Genomic DNA, 27,064 nt, shown 5'->3' on the forward strand with positions numbered 1-27,064 from the left:
GGTTTTAATTTTGGATGACGTTTCGCACACTCTTTATAAAACGGACTACAACTCTCTCATCCCAACAAATTTTGAAATGAGATTTCTTTCCCAAGAAAAAGAATCTTAGGACCTCCGATTGGTAGAAATTTCCTCACTTTTTGACTTAAAATGAGAGAGTTATGGAGGTTTTAATTTTGGGTGACGTTTAACACACTCTTTATGAAACGGACTATAACTCTGTCACCCCAACGAATTTTGAAACGAGATTTCCTTCCCATGAAAGAGAATTAGAAGACCTCCGATTGGTAGAAATTTCACCACTTTTGGACTTAAAGTGAGAGATTTATGAGGTTTTAATTTTGAGTGACGTTTCGCACACTCTTTATAAGACGGACAACAACTCTCTCACCCCAACGATTTTTAAAACAAGATTTCTTTCCCCGGAAAGAGAATTTGAAGACTGGTAGAAATTTCACCCCTTTAGAACTTAAAGTCAGAGAGTTGCAGAGGTTTTAATTTTGGATGACGTTTTGCACACTCTTTATAAAACGGACTACAACTCTCTCATTCCAACAAATTTTGAAATGAGATTTCTTTCCCAAGAAAAAGAATCTTAGGACCTCCGATTGGTAGAAATTTCCCCACTTTTGGGCTTAAAGTGAGAGAGTTATAGAGGTTTTAATTTTGGGTGACGTTTCACACACTGTTTCTAAAACGGAAAACAACTCTCTCACCCCAACGATTTTTAAAAGAAGATTTCTTTTTCCGGAAAGAGAATTTGAAGATTGGTAGAAATTTCACCCCTTTTGAACTTAAAGTCAGAGAGTTACAGAGGTTTTAATTTTGGATGACGTTTCCCACACTCTTTATAAAACGGACTACAACTCTCTCATCCCAACAAATTTTGAAATGAGATTTCTTTCCCAAGAAAAAGAATCTTAGGACCTCCGATTGGTAGAAATTTCCTCACTTTTTGACTTAAAATGAGAGAGTTATGGAGGTTTTAATTTTGGGTGACGTTTAACACACTCTTTATGAAACGGACTATAACTCTGTCACCCCAACGAATTTTGAAACGAGATTTCTTTCCCATGAAAGAGAATTAGAAGACCTCCGATTGGTAGAAATTTCACCACTTTTGGACTTAAAGTGAGAGAGTTATAGAGGTTTTAATTTTGGGTGACGTTTCACACACTGTTTCTAAAACGGATAACAACTCTCTCACCCCAACGATTTTTAAAAGAAGATTTCTTTTTCCGGAAAGAGAATTTGAAGATTGGTAGAAATTTCACCCCTTTTGAACTTAAAGTCAGAGAGTTCCAGAGGTTTTAATTTTGGATGACGTTTCGCACACTCTTTATAAAACGGACTACAACTCTCTCATCCCAACAAATTTTGAAATGAGATTTCTTTCCTAAGAAAAAGAATCTTAGGACCTCCGATTGGTAGAAATTTCCTCACTTTTTGACTTAAAATGAGAGAGTTATGGAGGTTTTAATTTTGGGTGACGTTTAACACACTCTTTATGAAACGGACTATAACTCTGTCACCCCAACGAATTTTGAAACGAGATTTCTTTCCCATGAAAGAGAATTAGAAGACCTCCGATTGGTAGAAATTTCACCACTTTTGGACTTAAAGTGAGAGAGTTATGAGGTTTTAATTTTGAGTGACGTTTCGCACACTCTTTATAAGACGGACAACAACTCTCTCACCCCAACGATTTTTAAAACAAGATTTCTTTCCCCGGAAAGAGAATTGGAAGACTGGTAGAAATTTCACCTCTTTTGAACTGAAAGAGTTGCAGAGGTTTTAATTTTGGATGACGTTTTCCACACACTTTATAAAACGGACTACAACTCTCTCATTCCAACAAATTTTGAAATGAGATTTCTTTCCCAAGAAAAAGAATCTTAAGACCTCCGATTGGTAGAAATTTCCCCACTTTTGGGCTTAAAGTGAGAGAGTTATAGAGGTTTTAATTTTGGGTGACGTTTCGCACACTGTTTCTAAAACGGAAAACAACTCTCTCACCCCAACAAAGAGAATTTGAAGATTGGTAGAAATTTCACCCCTTTTGAACTTAAAGTCAGAGAGTTACAGAGGTTTTAATTTTGGATGACGTTTCGCACACTCTTTATAAAACGGACTACAACTCTCTCATCCCAACAAATTTTGAAATGAGATTTCTTTCCCAAGAAAAAGAATCTTAGGACCTCCGATTGGTAGAAATTTCCTCACTTTTTGACTTAAAATGAGAGAGTTATGGAGGTTTTAATTTTGGGTGACGTTTAACACACTCTTTATGAAACGGACTATAACTCTGTCACCCCAACGAATTTTGAAACGAGATTTCCTTCCCATGAAAGAGAATTAGAAGACCTCCGATTGGTAGAAATTTCACCACTTTTGGACTTAAAGTGAGAGATTTATGAGGTTTTAATTTTGAGTGACGTTTCGCACACTCTTTATAAGACGGACAACAACTCTCTCACCCCAACGATTTTTAAAACAAGATTTCTTTCCCCGGAAAGAGAATTTGAAGACTGGTAGAAATTTCACCCCTTTAGAACTTAAAGTCAGAGAGTTGCAGAGGTTTTAATTTTGGATGACGTTTTGCACACTCTTTATAAAACGGACTACAACTCTCTCATTCCAACAAATTTTGAAATGAGATTTCTTTCCCAAGAAAAAGAATCTTAGGACCTCCGATTGGTAGAAATTTCCCCACTTTTGGGCTTAAAGTGAGAGAGTTATAGAGGTTTTAATTTTGGGTGATGTTTCACACACTGTTTCTAAAACGGAAAACAACTCTCTCACCCCAACGATTTTTAAAAGAAGATTTCTTTTTCCGGAAAGAGAATTTGAAGATTGGTAGAAATTTCACCCCTTTTGAACTTAAAGTCAGAGAGTTACAGAGGTTTTAATTTTGGATGACGTTTCCCACACTCTTTATAAAACGGACTACAACTCTCTCATCCCAACAAATTTTGAAATGAGATTTCTTTCCCAAGAAAAAGAATCTTAGGACCTCCGATTGGTAGAAATTTCCTCACTTTTTGACTTAAAATGAGAGAGTTATGGAGGTTTTAATTTTGGGTGACGTTTAACACACTCTTTATGAAACGGACTATAACTCTGTCACCCCAACGAATTTTGAAACGAGATTTCTTTCCCATGAAAGAGAATTAGAAGACCTCCGATTGGTAGAAATTTCACCACTTTTGGACTTAAAGTGAGAGAGTTATAGAGGTTTTAATTTTGGGTGACGTTTCACACACTGTTTCTAAAACGGATAACAACTCTCTCACCCCAACGATTTTTAAAAGAAGATTTCTTTTTCCGGAAAGAGAATTTGAAGATTGGTAGAAATTTCACCCCTTTTGAACTTAAAGTCAGAGAGTTCCAGAGGTTTTAATTTTGGATGACGTTTCGCACACTCTTTATAAAACGGACTACAACTCTCTCATCCCAACAAATTTTGAAATGAGATTTCTTTCCTAAGAAAAAGAATCTTAGGACCTCCGATTGGTAGAAATTTCCTCACTTTTTGACTTAAAATGAGAGAGTTATGGAGGTTTTAATTTTGGGTGACGTTTAACACACTCTTTATGAAACGGACTATAACTCTGTCACCCCAACGAATTTTGAAACGAGATTTCTTTCCCATGAAAGAGAATTAGAAGACCTCCGATTGGTAGAAATTTCACCACTTTTGGACTTAAAGTGAGAGAGTTATGAGGTTTTAATTTTGAGTGACGTTTCGCACACTCTTTATAAGACGGACAACAACTCTCTCACCCCAACGATTTTTAAAACAAGATTTCTTTCCCCGGAAAGAGAATTTGAAGACTGGTAGAAATTTCACCCCTTTTGAACTGAAAGAGTTGCAGAGGTTTTAATTTTGGATGACGTTTTCCACACACTTTATAAAACGGACTACAACTCTCTCATTCCAACAAATTTTGAAATGAGATTTCTTTCCCAAGAAAAAGAATCTTAGGACCTCCGATTGGTAGAAATTTCCCCACTTTTGGGCTTAAAGTGAGAGAGTTATAGAGGTTTTAATTTTGGGTGACGTTTCGCACACTGTTTCTAAAACGGATAACAACTCTCTCACCCCAACAAAGAGAATTTAAAGATTGGTAGAAATTTCAACCCTTTTGAACTTAAAGTCAGAGAGTTACAGAGGTTTTAATTTTGGATGACGTTTCGCACACTCTTTATAAAACGGACTACAACTCTCTCATCCCAACAAATTTTGAAATGAGATTTCTTTCCCAAGAAAAAGAATCTTAGGACCTCCGATTGGTAGAAATTTCCCCACTTTTGGGCTTAAAGTGAGAGAGTTATAGAGGTTTTAATTTTGGGTGACGTTTCACACACTGTTTCTAAAACGGAAAACAACTCTCTCACCCCAACGATTTTTAAAAGAAGATTTCTTTTTCCGGAAAGAGAATTTGAAGATTGGTAGAAATTTCACCCCTTTTGAACTTAAAGTCAGAGAGTTACAGAGGTTTTAATTTTGGATGACGTTTCCCACACTCTTTATAAAACGGACTACAACTCTCTCATCCCAACAAATTTTGAAATGAGATTTCTTTCCCAAGAAAAAGAATCTTAGGACCTCCGATTGGTAGAAATTTCCTCCCTTTTTGACTTAAAATGAGAGAGTTATGGAGGTTTTAATTTTGGGTGACGTTTAACACACTTTTTATGAAACGGACTATAACTCTGTCACCCCAACGAATTTTGAAACGAGATTTCTTTCCCATGAAAGAGAATTAGAAGACCTCCGATTGGTAGAAATTTCACCACTTTTGGACTTAAAGTGAGAGAGTTATAGAGGTTTTAATTTTGGGTGACGTTTCACACACTGTTTCTAAAACGGATAACAACTCTCTCACCCCAACGATTTTTAAAAGAAGATTTCTTTTTCCGGAAAGAGAATTTGAAGATTGGTAGAAATTTCACCCCTTTTGAACTTAAAGTCAGAGAGTTCCAGAGGTTTTAATTTTGGATGACGTTTCGCACACTCTTTATAAAACGGACTACAACTTTCTCATCCCAACAAATTTTGAAATGAGATTTCTTTCCTAAGAAAAAAAATCTTAGGACCTCCGATTGGTAGAAATTTCCTCACTTTTTGACTTAAAATGAGAGAGTTATGGAGGTTTTAATTTTGGGTGACGTTTAACACACTCTTTATGAAACGGACTATAACTCTGTCACCCCAACGAATTTTGAAACGAGATTTCTTTCCCATGAAAGAGAATTAGAAGACCTCCGATTGGTAGAAATTTCACCACTTTTGGACTTAAAGTGAGAGAGTTATGAGGTTTTAATTTTGAGTGACGTTTCGCACACTCTTCATAAGACGGACAACAACTCTCTCACCCCAACGATTTTTAAAACAAGATTTCTTTCCCTGGAAAGAGAATTTGAAGACTGGTAGAAATTTCACCCCTTTTGAACTTAAAGAGTTGCAGAGGTTTTAATTTTGGATGACATTTTGCACACTCTTTATAAAACGGACTACAACTCTCTCATTCCAACAAATTTTGAAATCAGATTTCTTTCCCAAGAAAAAGAATCTTAGGACCTCCGATTGGTAGAAATTTCCCCACTTTTGGGCTTAAAGTGAGAGAGTTATAGAGGTTTTAATTTTGCGTGACGTTTCGCACACTGTTTCTAAAACGGACAACAACTCTCTCACCCCAACGATTTTTAAAAGAAGATTTCTTTTTCCGGAAAGAGAATTTGAAGATTGGTAGAAATTTCACCCCTTTTGAACTTAAAGTCAGAGAGTTACAGAGGTTTTAATTTTGGATGACGTTTCACACACTCTTTATAAAACGGACTACAACTCTCTCATCCCAACAAATTTTGAAATGAGATTTCTTTCCAAAGAAAAAGAATCTTAGGACCTCCGATTGGTAGAAATTTCCTCACTTTTTGACTTAAAATGAGAGAGTTATGGAGGTTTTAATTTTGGGTGACGTTTAAAACACTCTTTATGAAACGGACTATAACTCTGTCACCCCAACGAATTTTGAAACGAGATTTCCTTCCCATGAAAGAGAATTAGAAGACCTCCAATTGGTAGAAATTTCACCACTTTTGGACTTAAAGTGAGAGATTTATGAGGTTTTAATTTTGAGTGACGTTTCGCACACTCTTTATAAGACGGACAACAACTCTCTCACCCCAACGATTTTTAAAACAAGATTTCTTTCCCCGGAAAGAGAATTTGAAGACTGGTAGAAATTTCACCCCTTTTGAACTTAAAGTCAGAGAGTTGCAGAGGTTTTAATTTTGGATGACGTTTTGCACACTCTTTATAAAAAGGACTACAACTCTCTCATTCCAACAAATTTTGAAATGAGATTTCTTTCCCAAGAAAAAGAATCTTAGGACCTCCGATTGGTAGAAATTTCCCCACTTTTGGGCTTAAAGTGAGAGAGTTATAGAGGTTTTAATTTTGGGTGACGTTTCACACACTGTTTCTAAAACGGAAAACAACTCTCTCACCCCAACGATTTTTAAAAGAAGATTTCTTTTTCCGGACAGAGAATTTGAAGATTGGTAGAAATTTCACCCCTTTTGAACTTAAAGTCAGAGAGTTACAGAGGTTTTAATTTTGGATGACGTTTCGCACACTCCTTATAAAACGGACTACAACTCTCTCATCTCAACAAATTTTGAAATGAGATTTCTTTCCCAAGAAAAAGAATCTTAGGACCTCCGATTGGTAGAAATTTCCTCACTTTTTGACTTAAAATGAGAGAGTTATGGAGGTTTTAATTTTGGGTGACGTTTAACACACTCTTTATGAAACGCACTATAACTATGTCACCCCAATGAATTTTGAAACGAGATTTCTTTCCCATGAAAGAGAATTAGAAGACCTCCGATTGGTAGAAATTTCACCACTTTTTGACTTAAAGTGAGAGAGTTATAGAGGTTTTAATTTTGGGTGACGTTTCACACACTGTTTCTAAAACGGATAACAACTCTCTCACCCCAACGATTTTTAAAAGAAGATTTCTTTTTCCGGAAAGAGAATTTGAAGATTGGTAGAAATTTCACCCCTTTTGAACTTAAAGTCAGAGAGTTACAGAGGTTTTAATTTTGGATGACGTTTCGCACACTCTTTATAAAACGGACTACAACTCTCTCATCCCAACAAATTTTGAAATGAGATTTCTTTCCCAAGAAAAAGAATCTTAGGACCTCCGATTGGTAGAAATTTCCTCACTTTTTGACTTAAAATGAGAGAGTTATGGAGGTTTTAATTTTGGGTGACGTTTAACACACTCTTTATGAAACGGACTATAACTCTGTCACCCCAACGAATTTTGAAACGAGATTTCTTTCCCATGAAAGAGAATTAGAAGACCTCCGATTGGTAGAAATTTCACCACTTTTGGACTTAAAGTGAGAGAGTTATAGAGGTTTTAATTTTGGGTGACGTTTCACACACTGTTTCTAAAACGGATAACAACTCTCTCACCCCAACGATTTTTAAAAGAAGATTTCTTTTTCCGGAAAGAGAATTTGAAGATTGGTAGAAATTTCACCCCTTTTGAACTTAAAGTCAGAGAGTTCCAGAGGTTTTAATTTTGGATGACGTTTCGCACACTCTTTATAAAACGGACTACAACTCTCTCATCCCAACAAATTTTGAAATGAGATTTCTTTCCTAAGAAAAAGAATCTTAGGACCTCCGATTGGTAGAAATTTCCTCACTTTTTGACTTAAAATGAGAGAGTTATGGAGGTTTTAATTTTGGGTGACGTTTAACACACTCTTTATGAAACGGACTATAACTCTGTCACCCCAACGAATTTTGAAACGAGATTTCTTTCCCATGAAAGAGAATTAGAAGACCTCCGATTGGTAGAAATTTCACCACTTTTGGACTTAAAGTGAGAGAGTTATGAGGTTTTAATTTTGAGTGACGTTTCGCACACTCTTTATAAGACGGACAACAACTCTCTCACCCCAACGATTTTTAAAACAAGATTTCTTTCCCCGGAAAGAGAATTTGAAGACTGGTAGAAATTTCACCCCTTTTGAACTGAAAGAGTTGCAGAGGTTTTAATTTTGGATGACGTTTTCCACACACTTTATAAAACGGACTACAACTCTCTCATTCCAACAAATTTTGAAATGAGATTTCTTTCCCAAGAAAAAGAATCTTAGGACCTCCGATTGGTAGAAATTTCCCCACTTTTGGGCTTAAAGTGAGAGAGTTATAGAGGTTTTAATTTTGGGTGACGTTTCGCACACTGTTTCTAAAACGGATAACAACTCTCTCACCCCAACAAAGAGAATTTAAAGATTGGTAGAAATTTCACCCCTTTTGAACTTAAAGTCAGAGAGTTACAGAGGTTTTAATTTTGGATGACGTTTCGCACACTCTTTATAAAACGGACTACAACTCTCTCATCCCAACAAATTTTGAAATGAGATTTCTTTCCCAAGAAAAAGAATCTTAGGACCTCCGATTGGTAGAAATTTCCCCACTTTTGGGCTTAAAGTGAGAGAGTTATAGAGGTTTTAATTTTGGGTGACGTTTCACACACTGTTTCTAAAACGGAAAACAACTCTCTCACCCCAACGATTTTTAAAAGAAGATTTCTTTTTCCGGAAAGAGAATTTGAAGATTGGTAGAAATTTCACCCCTTTTGAACTTAAAGTCAGAGAGTTACAGAGGTTTTAATTTTGGATGACGTTTCCCACACTCTTTATAAAACGGACTACAACTCTCTCATCCCAACAAATTTTGAAATGAGATTTCTTTCCCAAGAAAAAGAATCTTAGGACCTCCGATTGGTAGAAATTTCCTCCCTTTTTGACTTAAAATGAGAGAGTTATGGAGGTTTTAATTTTGGGTGACGTTTAACACACTTTTTATGAAACGGACTATAACTCTGTCACCCCAACGAATTTTGAAACGAGATTTCTTTCCCATGAAAGAGAATTAGAAGACCTCCGATTGGTAGAAATTTCACCACTTTTGGACTTAAAGTGAGAGATTTATGAGGTTTTAATTTTGAGTGACGTTTCGCACACTCTTTATAAGACGGACAACAACTCTCTCACCCCAACGATTTTTAAAACAAGATTTCTTTCCCCGGAAAGAGAATTTGAAGACTGGTAGAAATTTCACCCCTTTTGAACTTAAAGTCAGAGAGTTGCAGAGGTTTTAATTTTGGATGACGTTTTGCACACTCTTTATAAAAAGGACTACAACTCTCTCATTCCAACAAATTTTGAAATGAGATTTCTTTCCCAAGAAAAAGAATCTTAGGACCTCCGATTGGTAGAAATTTCCCCACTTTTGGGCTTAAAGTGAGAGAGTTATAGAGGTTTTAATTTTGGGTGACGTTTCACACACTGTTTCTAAAACGGAAAACAACTCTCTCACCCCAACGATTTTTAAAAGAAGATTTCTTTTTCCGGACAGAGAATTTGAAGATTGGTAGAAATTTCACCCCTTTTGAACTTAAAGTCAGAGAGTTACAGAGGTTTTAATTTTGGATGACGTTTCGCACACTCCTTATAAAACGGACTACAACTCTCTCATCTCAACAAATTTTGAAATGAGATTTCTTTCCCAAGAAAAAGAATCTTAGGACCTCCGATTGGTAGAAATTTCCTCACTTTTTGACTTAAAATGAGAGAGTTATGGAGGTTTTAATTTTGGGTGACGTTTAACACACTCTTTATGAAACGCACTATAACTATGTCACCCCAATGAATTTTGAAACGAGATTTCTTTCCCATGAAAGAGAATTAGAAGACCTCCGATTGGTAGAAATTTCACCACTTTTTGACTTAAAGTGAGAGAGTTATAGAGGTTTTAATTTTGGGTGACGTTTCACACACTGTTTCTAAAACGGATAACAACTCTCTCACCCCAACGATTTTTAAAAGAAGATTTCTTTTTCCGGAAAGAGAATTTGAAGATTGGTAGAAATTTCACCCCTTTTGAACTTAAAGTCAGAGAGTTACAGAGGTTTTAATTTTGGATGACGTTTCGCACACTCTTTATAAAACGGACTACAACTCTCTCATCCCAACAAATTTTGAAATGAGATTTCTTTCCCAAGAAAAAGAATCTTAGGACCTCCGATTGGTAGAAATTTCCTCACTTTTTGACTTAAAATGAGAGAGTTATGGAGGTTTTAATTTTGGGTGACGTTTAACACACTCTTTATGAAACGGACTATAACTCTGTCACCCCAACGAATTTTGAAACGAGATTTCTTTCCCATGAAAGAGAATTAGAAGACCTCCGATTGGTAGAAATTTCACCACTTTTGGACTTAAAGTGAGAGAGTTATAGAGGTTTTAATTTTGGGTGACGTTTCACACACTGTTTCTAAAACGGATAACAACTCTCTCACCCCAACGATTTTTAAAAGAAGATTTCTTTTTCCGGAAAGAGAATTTGAAGATTGGTAGAAATTTCACCCCTTTTGAACTTAAAGTCAGAGAGTTCCAGAGGTTTTAATTTTGGATGACGTTTCGCACACTCTTTATAAAACGGACTACAACTCTCTCATCCCAACAAATTTTGAAATGAGATTTCTTTCCTAAGAAAAAGAATCTTAGGACCTCCGATTGGTAGAAATTTCCTCACTTTTTGACTTAAAATGAGAGAGTTATGGAGGTTTTAATTTTGGGTGACGTTTAACACACTCTTTATGAAACGGACTATAACTCTGTCACCCCAACGAATTTTGAAACGAGATTTCTTTCCCATGAAAGAGAATTAGAAGACCTCCGATTGGTAGAAATTTCACCACTTTTGGACTTAAAGTGAGAGAGTTATGAGGTTTTAATTTTGAGTGACGTTTCGCACACTCTTTATAAGACGGACAACAACTCTCTCACCCCAACGATTTTTAAAACAAGATTTCTTTCCCCGGAAAGAGAATTTGAAGACTGGTAGAAATTTCACCCCTTTTGAACTGAAAGAGTTGCAGAGGTTTTAATTTTGGATGACGTTTTCCACACACTTTATAAAACGGACTACAACTCTCTCATTCCAACAAATTTTGAAATGAGATTTCTTTCCCAAGAAAAAGAATCTTAGGACCTCCGATTGGTAGAAATTTCCCCACTTTTGGGCTTAAAGTGAGAGAGTTATAGAGGTTTTAATTTTGGGTGACGTTTCGCACACTGTTTCTAAAACGGATAACAACTCTCTCACCCCAACAAAGAGAATTTAAAGATTGGTAGAAATTTCACCCCTTTTGAACTTAAAGTCAGAGAGTTACAGAGGTTTTAATTTTGGATGACGTTTCGCACACTCTTTATAAAACGGACTACAACTCTCTCATCCCAACAAATTTTGAAATGAGATTTCTTTCCCAAGAAAAAGAATCTTAGGACCTCCGATTGGTAGAAATTTCCCCACTTTTGGGCTTAAAGTGAGAGAGTTATAGAGGTTTTAATTTTGGGTGACGTTTCACACACTGTTTCTAAAACGGAAAACAACTCTCTCACCCCAACGATTTTTAAAAGAAGATTTCTTTTTCCGGAAAGAGAATTTGAAGATTGGTAGAAATTTCACCCCTTTTGAACTTAAAGTCAGAGAGTTACAGAGGTTTTAATTTTGGATGACGTTTCCCACACTCTTTATAAAACGGACTACAACTCTCTCATCCCAACAAATTTTGAAATGAGATTTCTTTCCCAAGAAAAAGAATCTTAGGACCTCCGATTGGTAGAAATTTCCTCCCTTTTTGACTTAAAATGAGAGAGTTATGGAGGTTTTAATTTTGGGTGACGTTTAACACACTTTTTATGAAACGGACTATAACTCTGTCACCCCAACGAATTTTGAAACGAGATTTCTTTCCCATGAAAGAGAATTAGAAGACCTCCGATTGGTAGAAATTTCACCACTTTTGGACTTAAAGTGAGAGAGTTATAGAGGTTTTAATTTTGGGTGACGTTTCACACACTGTTTCTAAAACGGATAACAACTCTCTCACCCCAACGATTTTTAAAAGAAGATTTCTTTTTCCGGAAAGAGAATTTGAAGATTGGTAGAAATTTCACCCCTTTTGAACTTAAAGTCAGAGAGTTCCAGAGGTTTTAATTTTGGATGACGTTTCGCACACTCTTTATAAAACGGACTACAACTTTCTCATCCCAACAAATTTTGAAATGAGATTTCTTTCCTAAGAAAAAAAATCTTAGGACCTCCGATTGGTAGAAATTTCCTCACTTTTTGACTTAAAATGAGAGAGTTATGGAGGTTTTAATTTTGGGTGACGTTTAACACACTCTTTATGAAACGGACTATAACTCTGTCACCCCAACGAATTTTGAAACGAGATTTCTTTCCCATGAAAGAGAATTAGAAGACCTCCGATTGGTAGAAATTTCACCACTTTTGGACTTAAAGTGAGAGAGTTATGAGGTTTTAATTTTGAGTGACGTTTCGCACACTCTTCATAAGACGGACAACAACTCTCTCACCCCAACGATTTTTAAAACAAGATTTCTTTCCCTGGAAAGAGAATTTGAAGACTGGTAGAAATTTCACCCCTTTTGAACTTAAAGAGTTGCAGAGGTTTTAATTTTGGATGACATTTTGCACACTCTTTATAAAACGGACTACAACTCTCTCATTCCAACAAATTTTGAAATCAGATTTCTTTCCCAAGAAAAAGAATCTTAGGACCTCCGATTGGTAGAAATTTCCCCACTTTTGGGCTTAAAGTGAGAGAGTTATAGAGGTTTTAATTTTGCGTGACGTTTCGCACACTGTTTCTAAAACGGACAACAACTCTCTCACCCCAACGATTTTTAAAAGAAGATTTCTTTTTCCGGAAAGAGAATTTGAAGATTGGTAGAAATTTCACCCCTTTTGAACTTAAAGTCAGAGAGTTACAGAGGTTTTAATTTTGGATGACGTTTCACACACTCTTTATAAAACGGACTACAACTCTCTCATCCCAACAAATTTTGAAATGAGATTTCTTTCCAAAGAAAAAGAATCTTAGGACCTCCGATTGGTAGAAATTTCCTCACTTTTTGACTTAAAATGAGAGAGTTATGGAGGTTTTAATTTTGGGTGACGTTTAAAACACTCTTTATGAAACGGACTATAACTCTGTCACCCCAACGAATTTTGAAACGAGATTTCCTTCCCATGAAAGAGAATTAGAAGACCTCCAATTGGTAGAAATTTCACCACTTTTGGACTTAAAGTGAGAGATTTATGAGGTTTTAATTTTGAGTGACGTTTCGCACACTCTTTATAAGACGGACAACAACTCTCTCACCCCAACGATTTTTAAAACAAGATTTCTTTCCCCGGAAAGAGAATTTGAAGACTGGTAGAAATTTCACCCCTTTTGAACTTAAAGTCAGAGAGTTGCAGAGGTTTTAATTTTGGATGACGTTTTGCACACTCTTTATAAAAAGGACTACAACTCTCTCATTCCAACAAATTTTGAAATGAGATTTCTTTCCCAAGAAAAAGAATCTTAGGACCTCCGATTGGTAGAAATTTCCCCACTTTTGGGCTTAAAGTGAGAGAGTTATAGAGGTTTTAATTTTGGGTGACGTTTCACACACTGTTTCTAAAACGGAAAACAACTCTCTCACCCCAACGATTTTTAAAAGAAGATTTCTTTTTCCGGACAGAGAATTTGAAGATTGGTAGAAATTTCACCCCTTTTGAACTTAAAGTCAGAGAGTTACAGAGGTTTTAATTTTGGATGACGTTTCGCACACTCCTTATAAAACGGACTACAACTCTCTCATCTCAACAAATTTTGAAATGAGATTTCTTTCCCAAGAAAAAGAATCTTAGGACCTCCGATTGGTAGAAATTTCCTCACTTTTTGACTTAAAATGAGAGAGTTATGGAGGTTTTAATTTTGGGTGACGTTTAACACACTCTTTATGAAACGCACTATAACTATGTCACCCCAATGAATTTTGAAACGAGATTTCTTTCCCATGAAAGAGAATTAGAAGACCTCCGATTGGTAGAAATTTCACCACTTTTTGACTTAAAGTGAGAGAGTTATAGAGGTTTTAATTTTGGGTGACGTTTCACACACTGTTTCTAAAACGGATAACAACTCTCTCACCCCAACGATTTTTAAAAGAAGATTTCTTTTTCCGGAAAGAGAATTTGAAGATTGGTAGAAATTTCACCCCTTTTGAACTTAAAGTCAGAGAGTTACAGAGGTTTTAATTTTGGATGACGTTTCGCACACTCTTTATAAAACGGACTACAACTCTCTCATCCCAACAAATTTTGAAATGAGATTTCTTTCCCAAGAAAAAGAATCTTAGGACCTCCGATTGGTAGAAATTTCCTCACTTTTTGACTTAAAATGAGAGAGTTATGGAGGTTTTAATTTTGGGTGACGTTTAACACACTCTTTATGAAACGGACTATAACTCTGTCACCCCAACGAATTTTGAAACGAGATTTCTTTCCCATGAAAGAGAATTAGAAGACCTCCGATTGGTAGAAATTTCACCACTTTTGGACTTAAAGTGAGAGAGTTATGAGGTTTTAATTTTGAGTGACGTTTCGCACACTCTTTATAAGACGGACAACAACTCTCTCACCCTAACGATTTTTAAAACAAGATTTCTTTCCCCGGAAAGAGAATTTGAAGACTGGTAGAAATTTCAGCCCCTTTTGAACTTAAAGTCAGAGAGTTGCAGTGGTTTTAATTTTGGATGACGTTTTGCACACTCTTTATAAAACGGACTACAACTCTCTCATTCCAACAAATTTTGAAATGAGATTTCTTTCCCAAGAAAAAGAATCTTAGGACCTCCGATTGGTAGAAATTTCCCCACTTTTGGGCTTAAAGTGAGAGAGTTATAGAGGTTTTAATTTTGGGTGACGTTTCGCACACTGTTTCTAAAACGGACAACAACTCTCTCACCCCAACGATTTTTAAAAGAAGATTTTTTATTTTTCCGGAAAGAGAATTTGAAGATTGGTAGAAATTTCACCCCTTTTGAACTTAAAGTCAGAGAGTTACAGAGGTTTTAATTTTGGAAGACGTTTCGCACACTCTTTATAAAACGGACTACAACTCTCTCATCCCAACAAATTTTGAAATGAGATTTCTTTCCCAAGAAAAAGAATCTTAGGACCTCCGATTGGTAGAAATTTCCTCACTTTTTGACTTAAAATGAGAGAGTTATGGAGGTTTTAATTTTGGGTGACGTTTAACACACTCTTTATGAAACGGACTATAACTCTGTCACCCTAACGAGTTTTGAAACGAGATTTCTTTCCCATGAAAGAGAATTAGAAGACCTCCAATTGGTAGAAATTTCACCACTTTTGGACTTAAAGTGAGAGACTTATAGAGGTTTTAATTTTGGGTGACGTTTCGCACACTGTTTCTAAAACGGACAACAACTCTCTCACCCCAACGATTTTTAAAAGAAGATTTCTTTTTCCGGAAAGAGAATTTGAAGATTGGTAGAAATTTCACCCCTTTTGAACTTAAAGTCAGAGAGTTACAGAGGTTTTAATTTTGGATGACGTTTCGCACACTCTTTATAAAACGGACTACAACTCTCTCATCCCAACAAATTTTGAAAGGAGATTTCTTTCCTAAGAAAAAGAATCTTAGGACCTTCGATTGGTAGAAATTTCCTCACTTTTTGACTTAAAATGAGAGAGTTATGGAGGTTTTAATTTTGGGTGACGTTTAACACACTCTTTATGAAACGGACTATAACTCTGTCACCCCAACGAATTTTGAAACGAGATTTCTTTCCCATGAAAGAGAATTAGAAGACCTCCGATTGGTAGAAATTTCACCACTTTTGGACTTAAAGTAAGAGAGTTATAGAGGTTTTAATTTTGGGTGACGTTTCACACACTGTTTCTAAAACGGATAACAACTCTCTCACCCCAACGATTTTTAAAAGAAGATTTCTTTTTCCGGAAAGAGAATTTGAAGATTGGTAGAAATTTCACCCCTTTTGAACTTAAAGTCAGAGAGTTACAGAGGTTTTAATTTTGGATGACGTTTCGCACACTCTTTATAAAACGGACTACAACTCTCTCATCCCAACAAATTTTGAAATGAGATTTCTTTCCCAAGAAAAAGAATCTTAGGACCTCCGATTGGTAGAAATTTCCTCACTTTTTGACTTAAAATGAGAGAGTTATGGAGGTTTTAATTTTGGGTGACGTTTAACACACTCTTTATGAAACGGACTATAACTCTGTCACCCCAACGAATTTTGAAACGAGATTTCTTTCCCATGAAAGAGAATTAGAAGACCTCCGATTGGTAGAAATTTCACCACTTTTGGACTTAAAGTGAGAGAGTTATGAGGTTTTAATTTTGAGTGACGTTTCGCACACTCTTTATAAGACGGACAACAACTCTCTCACCCTAACGATTTTTAAAACAAGATTTCTTTCCCCGGAAAGAGAATTTGAAGACTGGTAGAAATTTCAGCCCCTTTTGAACTTAAAGTCAGAGAGTTGCAGTGGTTTTAATTTTGGATGGCGTTTTGCACACTCTTTATAAAACGGACTACAACTCTCTCATTCCAACAAATTTTGAAATGAGATTTCTTTCCCAAGAAAAAGAATCTTAGGACCTCCGATTGGTAGAAATTTCCCCACTTTTGGGCTTAAAGTGAGAGAGTTATAGAGGTTTTAATTTTGGGTGACGTTTCGCACACTGTTTCTAAAACGGACAACAACTCTCTCACCCCAACGATTTTTAAAAGAAGATTTTTTATTTTTCCGGAAAGAGAATTTGAAGATTGGTAGAAATTTCACCCCTTTTGAACTTAAAGTCAGAGAGTTACAGAGGTTTTAATTTTGGAAGACGTTTCGCACACTCTTTATAAAACGGACTACAACTCTCTCATCCCAACAAATTTTGAAATGAGATTTCTTTCCCAAGAAAAAGAATCTTAGGACCTCCGATTGGTAGAAATTTCCTCACTTTTTGACTTAAAATGAGAGAGTTATGGAGGTTTTAATTTTGGGTGACGTTTAACACACTCTTTATGAAACGGACTATAACTCTGTCACCCTAACGAGTTTTGAAACGAGATTTCTTTCCCATGAAAGAGAATTAGAAGACCTCCAATTGGTAGAAATTTCACCACTTTTGGACTTAAAGTGAGAGACTTATAGAGGTTTTAATTTTGGGTGACGTTTCGCACACTGTTTCTAAAACGGACAACAACTCTCTCACCCCAACGATTTTTAAAAGAAGATTTCTTTTTCCGGAAAGAGAATTTGAAGATTGGTAGAAATTTCACCCCTTTTGAACTTAAAGTCAGAAAGTTACAGAGGTTTTAATTTTGGATGACGTTTCGCACACTCTTTATAAAACGGACTACAACTCTCTCATCCCAACAAATTTTGAAATGAGATTTCTTTCCTAAGAAAAAGAATCTTAGGACCTTCGATTGGTAGAAATTTCCTCACTTTTTGACTTAAAATGAGAGAGTTATGGAGGTTTTAATTTTGGGTGACGTTTAACACACTCTTTATGAAACGGACTATAACTCTGTCACCCCAACGAATTTTGAAACGAGATTTCTTTCCCATGAAAGAGAATTAGAAGACCTCCGATTGGTAGAAATTTCACCACTTTTGGACTTAAAGTGAGAGAGTTATGAGGTTTTAATTTTGAGTGACGTTTCGCACACTCTTTATAAGACGGACAACAACTCTCTCACCCTAACGATTTTTAAAACAAGATTTCTTTCCCCGGAAAGAGAATTTGAAGACTGGTAGAAATTTCAGCCCCTTTTGAACTTAAAGTCAGAGAGTTGCAGTGGTTTTAATTTTGGATGACGTTTTGCACACTCTTTATAAAACGGACTACAACTCTCTCATTCCAACAAATTTTGAAATGAGATTTCTTTCCCAAGAAAAAGAATCTTAGGACCTCCGATTGGTAGAAATTTCCCCACTTTTGGGCTTAAAGTGAGAGAGTTATAGAGGTTTTAATTTTGGGTGACGTTTCGCACACTGTTTCTAAAACGGACAACAACTCTCTCACCCCAACGATTTTTAAAAGAAGATTTTTTATTTTTCCGGAAAGAGAATTTGAAGATTGGTAGAAATTTCACCCCTTTTGAACTTAAAGTCAGAGAGTTACAGAGGTTTTAATTTTGGAAGACGTTTCGCACACTCTTTATAAAACGGACTACAACTCTCTCATCCCAACAAATTTTGAAATGAGATTTCTTTCCCAAGAAAAAGAATCTTAGGACCTCCGATTGGTAGAAATTTCCTCACTTTTTGACTTAAAATGAGAGAGTTATGGAGGTTTTAATTTTGGGTGACGTTTAACACACTCTTTATGAAACGGACTATAACTCTGTCACCCTAACGAGTTTTGAAACGAGATTTCTTTCCCATGAAAGAGAATTAGAAGACCTCCAATTGGTAGAAATTTCACCACTTTTGGACTTAAAGTGAGAGACTTATAGAGGTTTTAATTTTGGGTGACGTTTCGCACACTGTTTCTAAAACGGACAACAACTCTCTCACCCCAACGATTTTTAAAAGAAGATTTCTTTTTCCGGAAAGAGAATTTGAAGATTGGTAGAAATTTCACCCCTTTTGAACTTAAAGTCAGAAAGTTACAGAGGTTTTAATTTTGGATGACGTTTCGCACACTCTTTATAAAACGGACTACAACTCTCTCATCCCAACAAATTTTGAAATGAGATTTCTTTCCTAAGAAAAAGAATCTTAGGACCTTCGATTGGTAGAAATTTCCTCACTTTTTGACTTAAAATGAGAGAGTTATGGAGGTTTTAATTTTGGGTGACGTTTAACACACTCTTTATGAAACGGACTATAACTCTGTCACCCCAACGAATTTTGAAACGAGATTTCTTTCCCATGAAAGAGAATTAGAAGACCTCCGATTGGTAGAAATTTCACCACTTTTGGACTTAAAGTAAGTGAGTTATAGAGGTTTTAATTTTGGGTGACGTTTCACACACTGTTTCTAAAACGGATAACAACTCTCTCACCCCAACGATTTTTAAAAGAAGATTTCTTTTTCCGGAAAGAGAATTTGAAGATTGGTAGAAATTTCACCCCTTTTGAACTTAAAGTCAGAGAGTTACAGAGGTTTTAATTTTGGATGACGTTTCGCACACTCTTTATAAAACGGACTACAACTCTCTCATCCCAACAAATTTTGAAATGAGATTTCTTTCCCAAGAAAAAGAATCTTAGGACCTCCGATTGGTAGAAATTTCCTCACTTTTTGACTTAAAATGAGAGAGTTATGGAGGTTTTAATTTTGGGTGACGTTTAACACACTCTTTATGAAACGGACTATAACTCTGTCACCCCAACGAATTTTGAAACGAGATTTCTTTCCCATGAAAGAGAATTAGAAGACCTCCGATTGGTAGAAATTTCACCACTTTTGGACTTAAAGTGAGAGAGTTATGAGGTTTTAATTTTGAGTGACGTTACGCACACTCTTTATAAGACGGACAACAACTCTCTCACCCTAACGATTTTTAAAACAAGATTTCTTTCCCCGGAAAGAGAATTTGAAGACTGGTAGAAATTTCAGCCCCTTTTGAACTTAAAGTCAGAGAGTTGCAGTGGTTTTAATTTTGGATGACGTTTTGCACACTCTTTATAAAACGGACTACAACTCTCTCATTCCAACAAATTTTGAAATGAGATTTCTTTCCCAAGAAAAAGAATCTTAGGACCTCCGATTGGTAGAAATTTCCCCACTTTTGGGCTTAAAGTGAGAGAGTTATAGAGGTTTTAATTTTGGGTGACGTTTCGCACACTGTTTCTAAAACGGACAACAACTCTCTCACCCCAACGATTTTTAAAAGAAGATTTTTTATTTTTCCGGAAAGAGAATTTGAAGATTGGTAGAAATTTCACCCCTTTTGAACTTAAAGTCAGAGAGTTACAGAGGTTTTAATTTTGGATGACGTTTCGCACACTCTTTATAAAACGGACTACAACTCTCTCATCCCAACAAATTTTGAAATGAGATTTCTTTCCTAAGAAAAAGAATCTTAGGACCTTCGATTGGTAGAAATTTCCTCACTTTTTGACTTAAAATGAGAGAGTTATGGAGGTTTTAATTTTGGGTGACGTTTAACACACTCTTTATGAAACGGACTATAACTCTGTCACCCCAACGAATTTTGAAACGAGATTTCTTTCCCATGAAAGAGAATTAGAAGACCTCCGATTGGTAGAAATTTCACCACTTTTGGACTTAAAGTAAGAGAGTTATAGAGGTTTTAATTTTGGGTGACATTTCACACACTGTTTCTAAAACGGATAACAACTCTCTCACCCCAACGATTTTTAAAAGAAGATTTCTTTTTCCGGAAAGAGAATTTGAAGATTGGTAGAAATTTCACCCCTTTTCAACTTAAAGTCAGAGAGTTCCAGAGGTTTTAATTTTGGATGACGTTTCGCACACTCTTTATAAAACGGACTACAACTCTCTCATCCCAACAAATTTTGAAATGAGATTTCTTTCCTAAGAAAAAGAATCTTAGGACCTCCGATTGGTAGAAATTTCCTCACTTTTTGACTTAAAATGAGAGAGTTATGGAGGTTTTAATTTTGGGTGACGTTTAACACACTCTTTATGAAACGGACTATAACTCTGTCACCCCAACGAATTTTGAAACGAGATTTCCTTCCCACGAAAGAGAATTAGAAGACCTCCGATTGGTAGAAATTTCACCACTTTTGGACTTAAAGTGAGAGATTTATGAGGTTTTAATTTTGAGTGACGTTTCGCACACTCTTTATAAGACGGACAACATCTCTCTCACCCCAACGATTTTTAAAACAAGATTTCTTTCCCCGGAAAGAGAATTTGAAGACTGGTAGAAATTTCACCCCTTTAGAACTTAAAGTAATAGAGTTGCAGAGGTTTTAATTTTGGATGACGTTTTGCACACTCTTTATAAAACGGACTACAACTCTCTCATTCCAACAAATTTTGAAATGAGATTTCTTTCCCAAGAAAAAGAATCTTACGACCTCCGATTGGTAGAAATTTCCCCACTTTTGGGCTTAAAGTGAGAGAGTTATAGAGGTTTTAATTTTGGGTGACGTTTCGCACACTGTTTCTAAAACGGACAACAACTCTCTCACCCCAACGATTTTTAAAAGAAGATTTCTTTTTCCGGAAAGAGAATTTGAAGATTGGTAGAAATTTCACCCCTTTTGAACTTAAAGTCAGAGAGTTACAGAGGTTTTAATTTTGGATGACGTTTCGCACACTCTTTATAAAACGGACTACAACTCTCTCATCCCAACAAATTTTGAAATGAGATTTCTTTCCCAAGAAAAAGAATCTTAGGACCTCCGATTGGTAGAAATTTCCTCACTTTTTGACTTAAAATGAGAGAGTTATGGAGGTTTTAATTTTGGGTGACGTTTAACACACTCTTTATGAAACGGACTATAACTCTGTCACCCCAACGAATTTTGAAACGAGATTTCCTTCCCATGAAAGAGAATTAGAAGACCTCCGATTGGTAGAAATTTCACCACTTTTGGACTTAAAGTGAGAGATTTATGAGGTTTTAATTTTGAGTGACGTTTCGCACACTCTTTATAAGACGGACAACAACTCTCTCACCCCAACGATTTTTAAAACAAGATTTCTTTCCCCGGAAAGAGAATTTGAAGATTGGTAGAAATTTCACCCCTTTTGAACTTAAAGTCAGAGAGTTACAGAGGTTTTAATTTTGGATGACGTTTCGCACACTCTTTATAAAACGGACTACAACTCTCTCATCCCAACAAATTTTGAAATGAGATTTCTTTCCTAAGAAAAAGAATCTTAGGACCTCCGATTGGTAGAAATTTCCTCACTTTTTGACTTAAAATGAGAGAGTTATGGAGGTTTTAATTTTGGGTGACGTTTAACACACTCTTTATGAAACGGACTATAACTCTGTCACCCCAACGAATTTTGAAACGAGATTTCTTTCCCATGAAAGAGAATTAGAAGACCTCCGATTGGTAGAAATTTCACCACTTTTGGACTTAAAGTGAGAGAGTTATGAGGTTTTAATTTTGAGTGACGTTTCGCACACTCTTTATAAGACGGACAACAACTCTCTCACCCCAACGATTTTTAAAACAAGATTTCTTTCCCCGGAAAGAGAATTTGAAGACTGGTAGAAATTTCACCCCTTTTGAACTTAAAGAGTTGCAGAGGTTTTAATTTTGGATGACGTTTTATACACTCTTTATAAAACGGACTACAACTCTCTCATTCCAACAAATTTTGAAATGAGATTTCTTTCCCAAGAAAAAGAATCTTAGGACCTCCGATTGGTAGAAATTTCCCCACTTTTGGGCTTAAAGTGAGAGAGTTATAGAGGTTTTAATTTTGGGTGACGTTTCGCACACTGTTTCTAAAACGGACAACAACTCTCTCACCCCAACGATTTTTAAAAGAAGATTTCTTTTTCCGGAAAGAGAATTTGAAGATTGGTAGAAATTTCACCCCTTTTGAACTTAAAGTCAGAGAGTTACAGAGGTTTTAATTTTGGATGACGTTTTGCACACTCTTTATAAAACGGACTACAACTCTCTCATCCCAACAAATTTTGAAATGAGATTTCTTTTCCAAGAAAAAGAATCTTAAGACCTCCGATTGGTAGAAATTTCCTCACTTTTTGACTTAAAATGAGAGAGTTATGGAGGTTTTAATTTTGGGTGACGTTTAACACACTCTTTATGAAACGGACTATAACTCTGTCACCCCAACGAATTTTGAAACGAGATTTCCTTCCCATGAAAGAGAATTAGAAGACCTCCGATTGGTAGAAATTTCACCACTTTTGGACTTAAAGTGAGAGATTTATGAGGTTTTAATTTTGAGTGACGTTTCGCACACTCTTTATAAGACGGACAACAACTCTCTCACCCCAACGATTTTTAAAACAAGATTTCTTTCCCCGGAAAGAGAATTTGAAGATTGGTAGAAATTTCACCCCTTTTGAACTTAAAGTCAGAGAGTTACAGAGGTTTTAATTTTGGATGACGTTTCGCACACTCTTTATAAAACGGACTACAACTCTCTCATCCCAACAAATTTTGAAATGAGATTTCTTTCCTAAGAAAAAGAATCTTAGGACCTCCGATTGGTAGAAATTTCCTCACTTTTTGACTTAAAATGAGAGAGTTATGGAGGTTTTAATTTTGGGTGACGTTTAACACACTCTTTATGAAACGGACTATAACTCTGTCACCCCAACGAATTTTGAAACGAGATTTCTTTCCCATGAAAGAGAATTAGAAGACCTCCGATTGGTAGAAATTTCACCACTTTTGGACTTAAAGTGAGAGAGTTATGAGGTTTTAATTTTGAGTGACGTTTCGCACACTCTTTATAAGACGGACAACAACTCTCTCACCCCAACGATTTTTAAAACAAGATTTCTTTCCCCGGAAAGAGAATTTGAAGACTGGTAGAAATTTCACCCCTTTTGAACTTAAAGAGTTGCAGAGGTTTTAATTTTGGATGACGTTTTATACACTCTTTATAAAACGGACTACAACTCTCTCATTCCAACAAATTTTGAAATGAGATTTCTTTCCCAAGAAAAAGAATCTTAGGACCTCCGATTGGTAGAAATTTCCCCACTTTTGGGCTTAAAGTGAGAGAGTTATAGAGGTTTTAATTTTGGGTGACGTTTCGCACACTGTTTCTAAAACGGACAACAACTCTCTCACCCCAACGATTTTTAAAAGAAGATTTCTTTTTCCGGAAAGAGAATTTGAAGATTGGTAGAAATTTCACCCCTTTTGAACTTAAAGTCAGAGAGTTACAGAGGTTTTAATTTTGGATGACGTTTTGCACACTCTTTATAAAACGGACTACAACTCTCTCATCCCAACAAATTTTGAAATGAGATTTCTTTTCCAAGAAAAAGAATCTTAAGACCTCCGATTGGTAGAAATTTCCTCACTTTTTGACTTAAAATGAGAGAGTTATGGAGGTTTTAATTTTGGGTGACGTTTAACACACTCTTTATGAAACGGACTATAACTCTGTCACCCCAACGAATTTTGAAACGAGATTTCCTTCCCACGAAAGAGAATTAGAAGACCTCCGATTGGTAGAAATTTCACCACTTTTGGACTTAAAGTGAGAGATTTATGAGGTTTTAATTTTGAGTGACGTTTCGCACACTCTTTATAAGACGGACAACAACTCTCTCACCCCAACGATTTTTAAAACAAGATTTCTTTCCCCGGAAAGAGAATTTGAAGACTGGTAGAAATTTCACCCCTTTAGAACTTAAAGTAATAGAGTTGCAGAGGTTTTAATTTTGGATGACGTTTTGCACACTCTTTATAAAACGGACTACAACTCTCTCATTCCAACAAATTTTGAAATGAGATTTCTTTCCCAAGAAAAAGAATCTTACGACCTCCGATTGGTAGAAATTTCCCCACTTTTGGGCTTAAAGTGAGAGAGTTATAGAGGTTTTAATTTTGGGTGACGTTTCGCACACTGTTTCTAAAACGGACAACAACTCTCTCACCCCAACGATTTTTAAAAGAAGATTTCTTTTTCCGGAAAGAGAATTTGAAGATTGGTAGAAATTTCACCCCTTTTGAACTTAAAGTCAGAGAGTTACAGAGGTTTTAATTTTGGATGACGTTTCGCACACTCTTTATAAAACGGACTACAACTCTCTCATCCCAACAAATTTTGAAATGAGATTTCTTTCCCAAGAAAAAGAATCTTAGGACCTCCGATTGGTAGAAATTTCCTCACTTTTTGACTTAAAATGAGAGAGTTATGGAGGTTTTAATTTTGGGTGACGTTTAACACACTCTTTATGAAACGGACTATAACTCTGTCACCCCAACGAATTTTGAAACGAGATTTCCTTCCCATGAAAGAGAATTAGAAGACCTCCGATTGGTAGAAATTTCACCACTTTTGGACTTAAAGTGAGAGATTTATGAGGTTTTAATTTTGAGTGACGTTTCGCACACTCTTTATAAGACGGACAACAACTCTCTCACCCCAACGATTTTTAAAACAAGATTTCTTTCCCCGGAAAGAGAATTTGAAGACTGGTAGAAATTTCACCCCTTTAGAACTTAAAGTCAGAGAGTTGCAGAGGTTTTAATTTTGGATGACGTTTTGCACACTCTTTATAAAACGAACTACAACTCTCTCATTCCAACAAATTTTGAAATGAGATTTCTTTCCCAAGAAAAAGAATCTTAGGACCTCCGATTGGTAGAAATTTCCCCACTTTTGGGCTTAAAGTGAGAGAGTTATAGAGGTTTTAATTTTGGGTGACGTTTCTCACACTGTTTCTAAAACGGAAAACAACTCTCTCACCCCAACGATTTTTAAAAGAAGATTTCTTTTTCCGGAAAGAGAATTTGAAGATTGGTAGAAATTTCACCCCTTTTGAACTTAAAGTCAGAGAGTTACAGAGGTTTTAATTTTGGATGACGTTTCCCACACTCTTTATAAAACGGACTACAACTCTCTCATCCCAACAAATTTTGAAATGAGATTTCTTTCCCAAGAAAAAGAATCTTAGGACCTCCGATTGGTAGAAATTTCCTCCCTTTTTGACTTAAAATGAGAGAGTTATGGAGGTTTTAATTTTGGGTGACGTTTAACACACTTTTTATGAAACGGACTATAACTCTGTCATCCCAACGAATTTTGAAACGAGATTTCTTTCCCATGAAAGAGAATTAGAAGACCTCCGATTGGTAGAAATTTCACCACTTTTGGACTTAAAGTGAGAGAGTTATAGAGGTTTTAATTTTGGGTGACGTTTCACACACTGTTTCTAAAACGGATAACAACTCTCTCACCCCAACGATTTTTAAAAGAAGATTTCTTTTTCCGGAAAGAGAATTTGAAGATTGGTAGAAATTTCACCCCTTTTGAACTTAAAGTCAGAGAGTTGCAGAGGTTTTAATTTTGGATGACGTTTTGCACACTCTTTATAAAAAGGACTACAACTCTCTCATTCCAACAAATTTTGAAATGAGATTTCTTTCCCAAGAAAAAGAATCTTAGGACCTCCGATTGGTAGAAATTTCACCACTTTTGGACTTAAAGTGAGAGATTTATGAGGTTTTAATTTTGAGTGACGTTTCGCACACTCTTTATAAGACGGACAACAACTCTCTCACCCCAACGATTTTTAAAACAAGATTTCTTTCCCCGGAAAGAGAATTTGAAGACTGGTAGAAATTTCACCCCTTTAGAACTTAAAGTCAGAGAGTTGCAGAGGTTTTAATTTTGGATGACGTTTTGCACACTCTTTATAAAACGGACTACAACTCTCTCATCTCAACAAATTTTGAAATGAGATTTCTTTCCCAAGAAAAAGAATCTTAGGACCTCCGATTGGTAGAAATTTCCTCACTTTTTGACTTAAAATGAGAGAGTTATGGAGGTTTTAATTTTGGGTGACGTTTAACACACTCTTTATGAAACGCACTATAACTATGTCACCCCAACGAATTTTGAAACGAGATTTCTTTCCCATGAAAGAGAATTAGAAGACCTCCGATTGGTAGAAATTTCACCACTTTTTGACTTAAAGTGAGAGAGTTATAGAGGTTTTAATTTTGGGTGACGTTTCACACACTGTTTCTAAAACGGATAACAACTCTCTCACCCCAACGATTTTTAAAAGAAGATTTCTTTTTCCGGAAAGAGAATTTGAAGATTGGTAGAAATTTCACCCCTTTTGAACTTAAAGTCAGAGAGTTACAGAGGTTTTAATTTTGGATGACGTTTCGCACACTCTTTATAAAACGGACTACAACTCTCTCATCCCAACAAATTTTGAAATGAGATTTCTTTCCCAAGAAAAAGAATCTTAGGACCTCCGATTGGTAGAAATTTCCTCACTTTTTGACTTAAAATGAGAGAGTTATGGAGGTTTTAATTTTGGGTGACGTTTAACACACTCTTTATGAAACGGACTATAACTCTGTCACCCCAACGAATTTTGAAACGAGATTTCTTTCCCATGAAAGAGAATTAGAAGACCTCCGATT

Source organism: Tasmannia lanceolata, unplaced genomic scaffold (assembly GCF_043159265.1).
Source record: "Tasmannia lanceolata isolate RefF3 unplaced genomic scaffold, GAP_Taslan_0.1 ptg000021l, whole genome shotgun sequence".
Taxonomy (NCBI): Eukaryota; Viridiplantae; Streptophyta; class Magnoliopsida; order Canellales; family Winteraceae; genus Tasmannia; species Tasmannia lanceolata.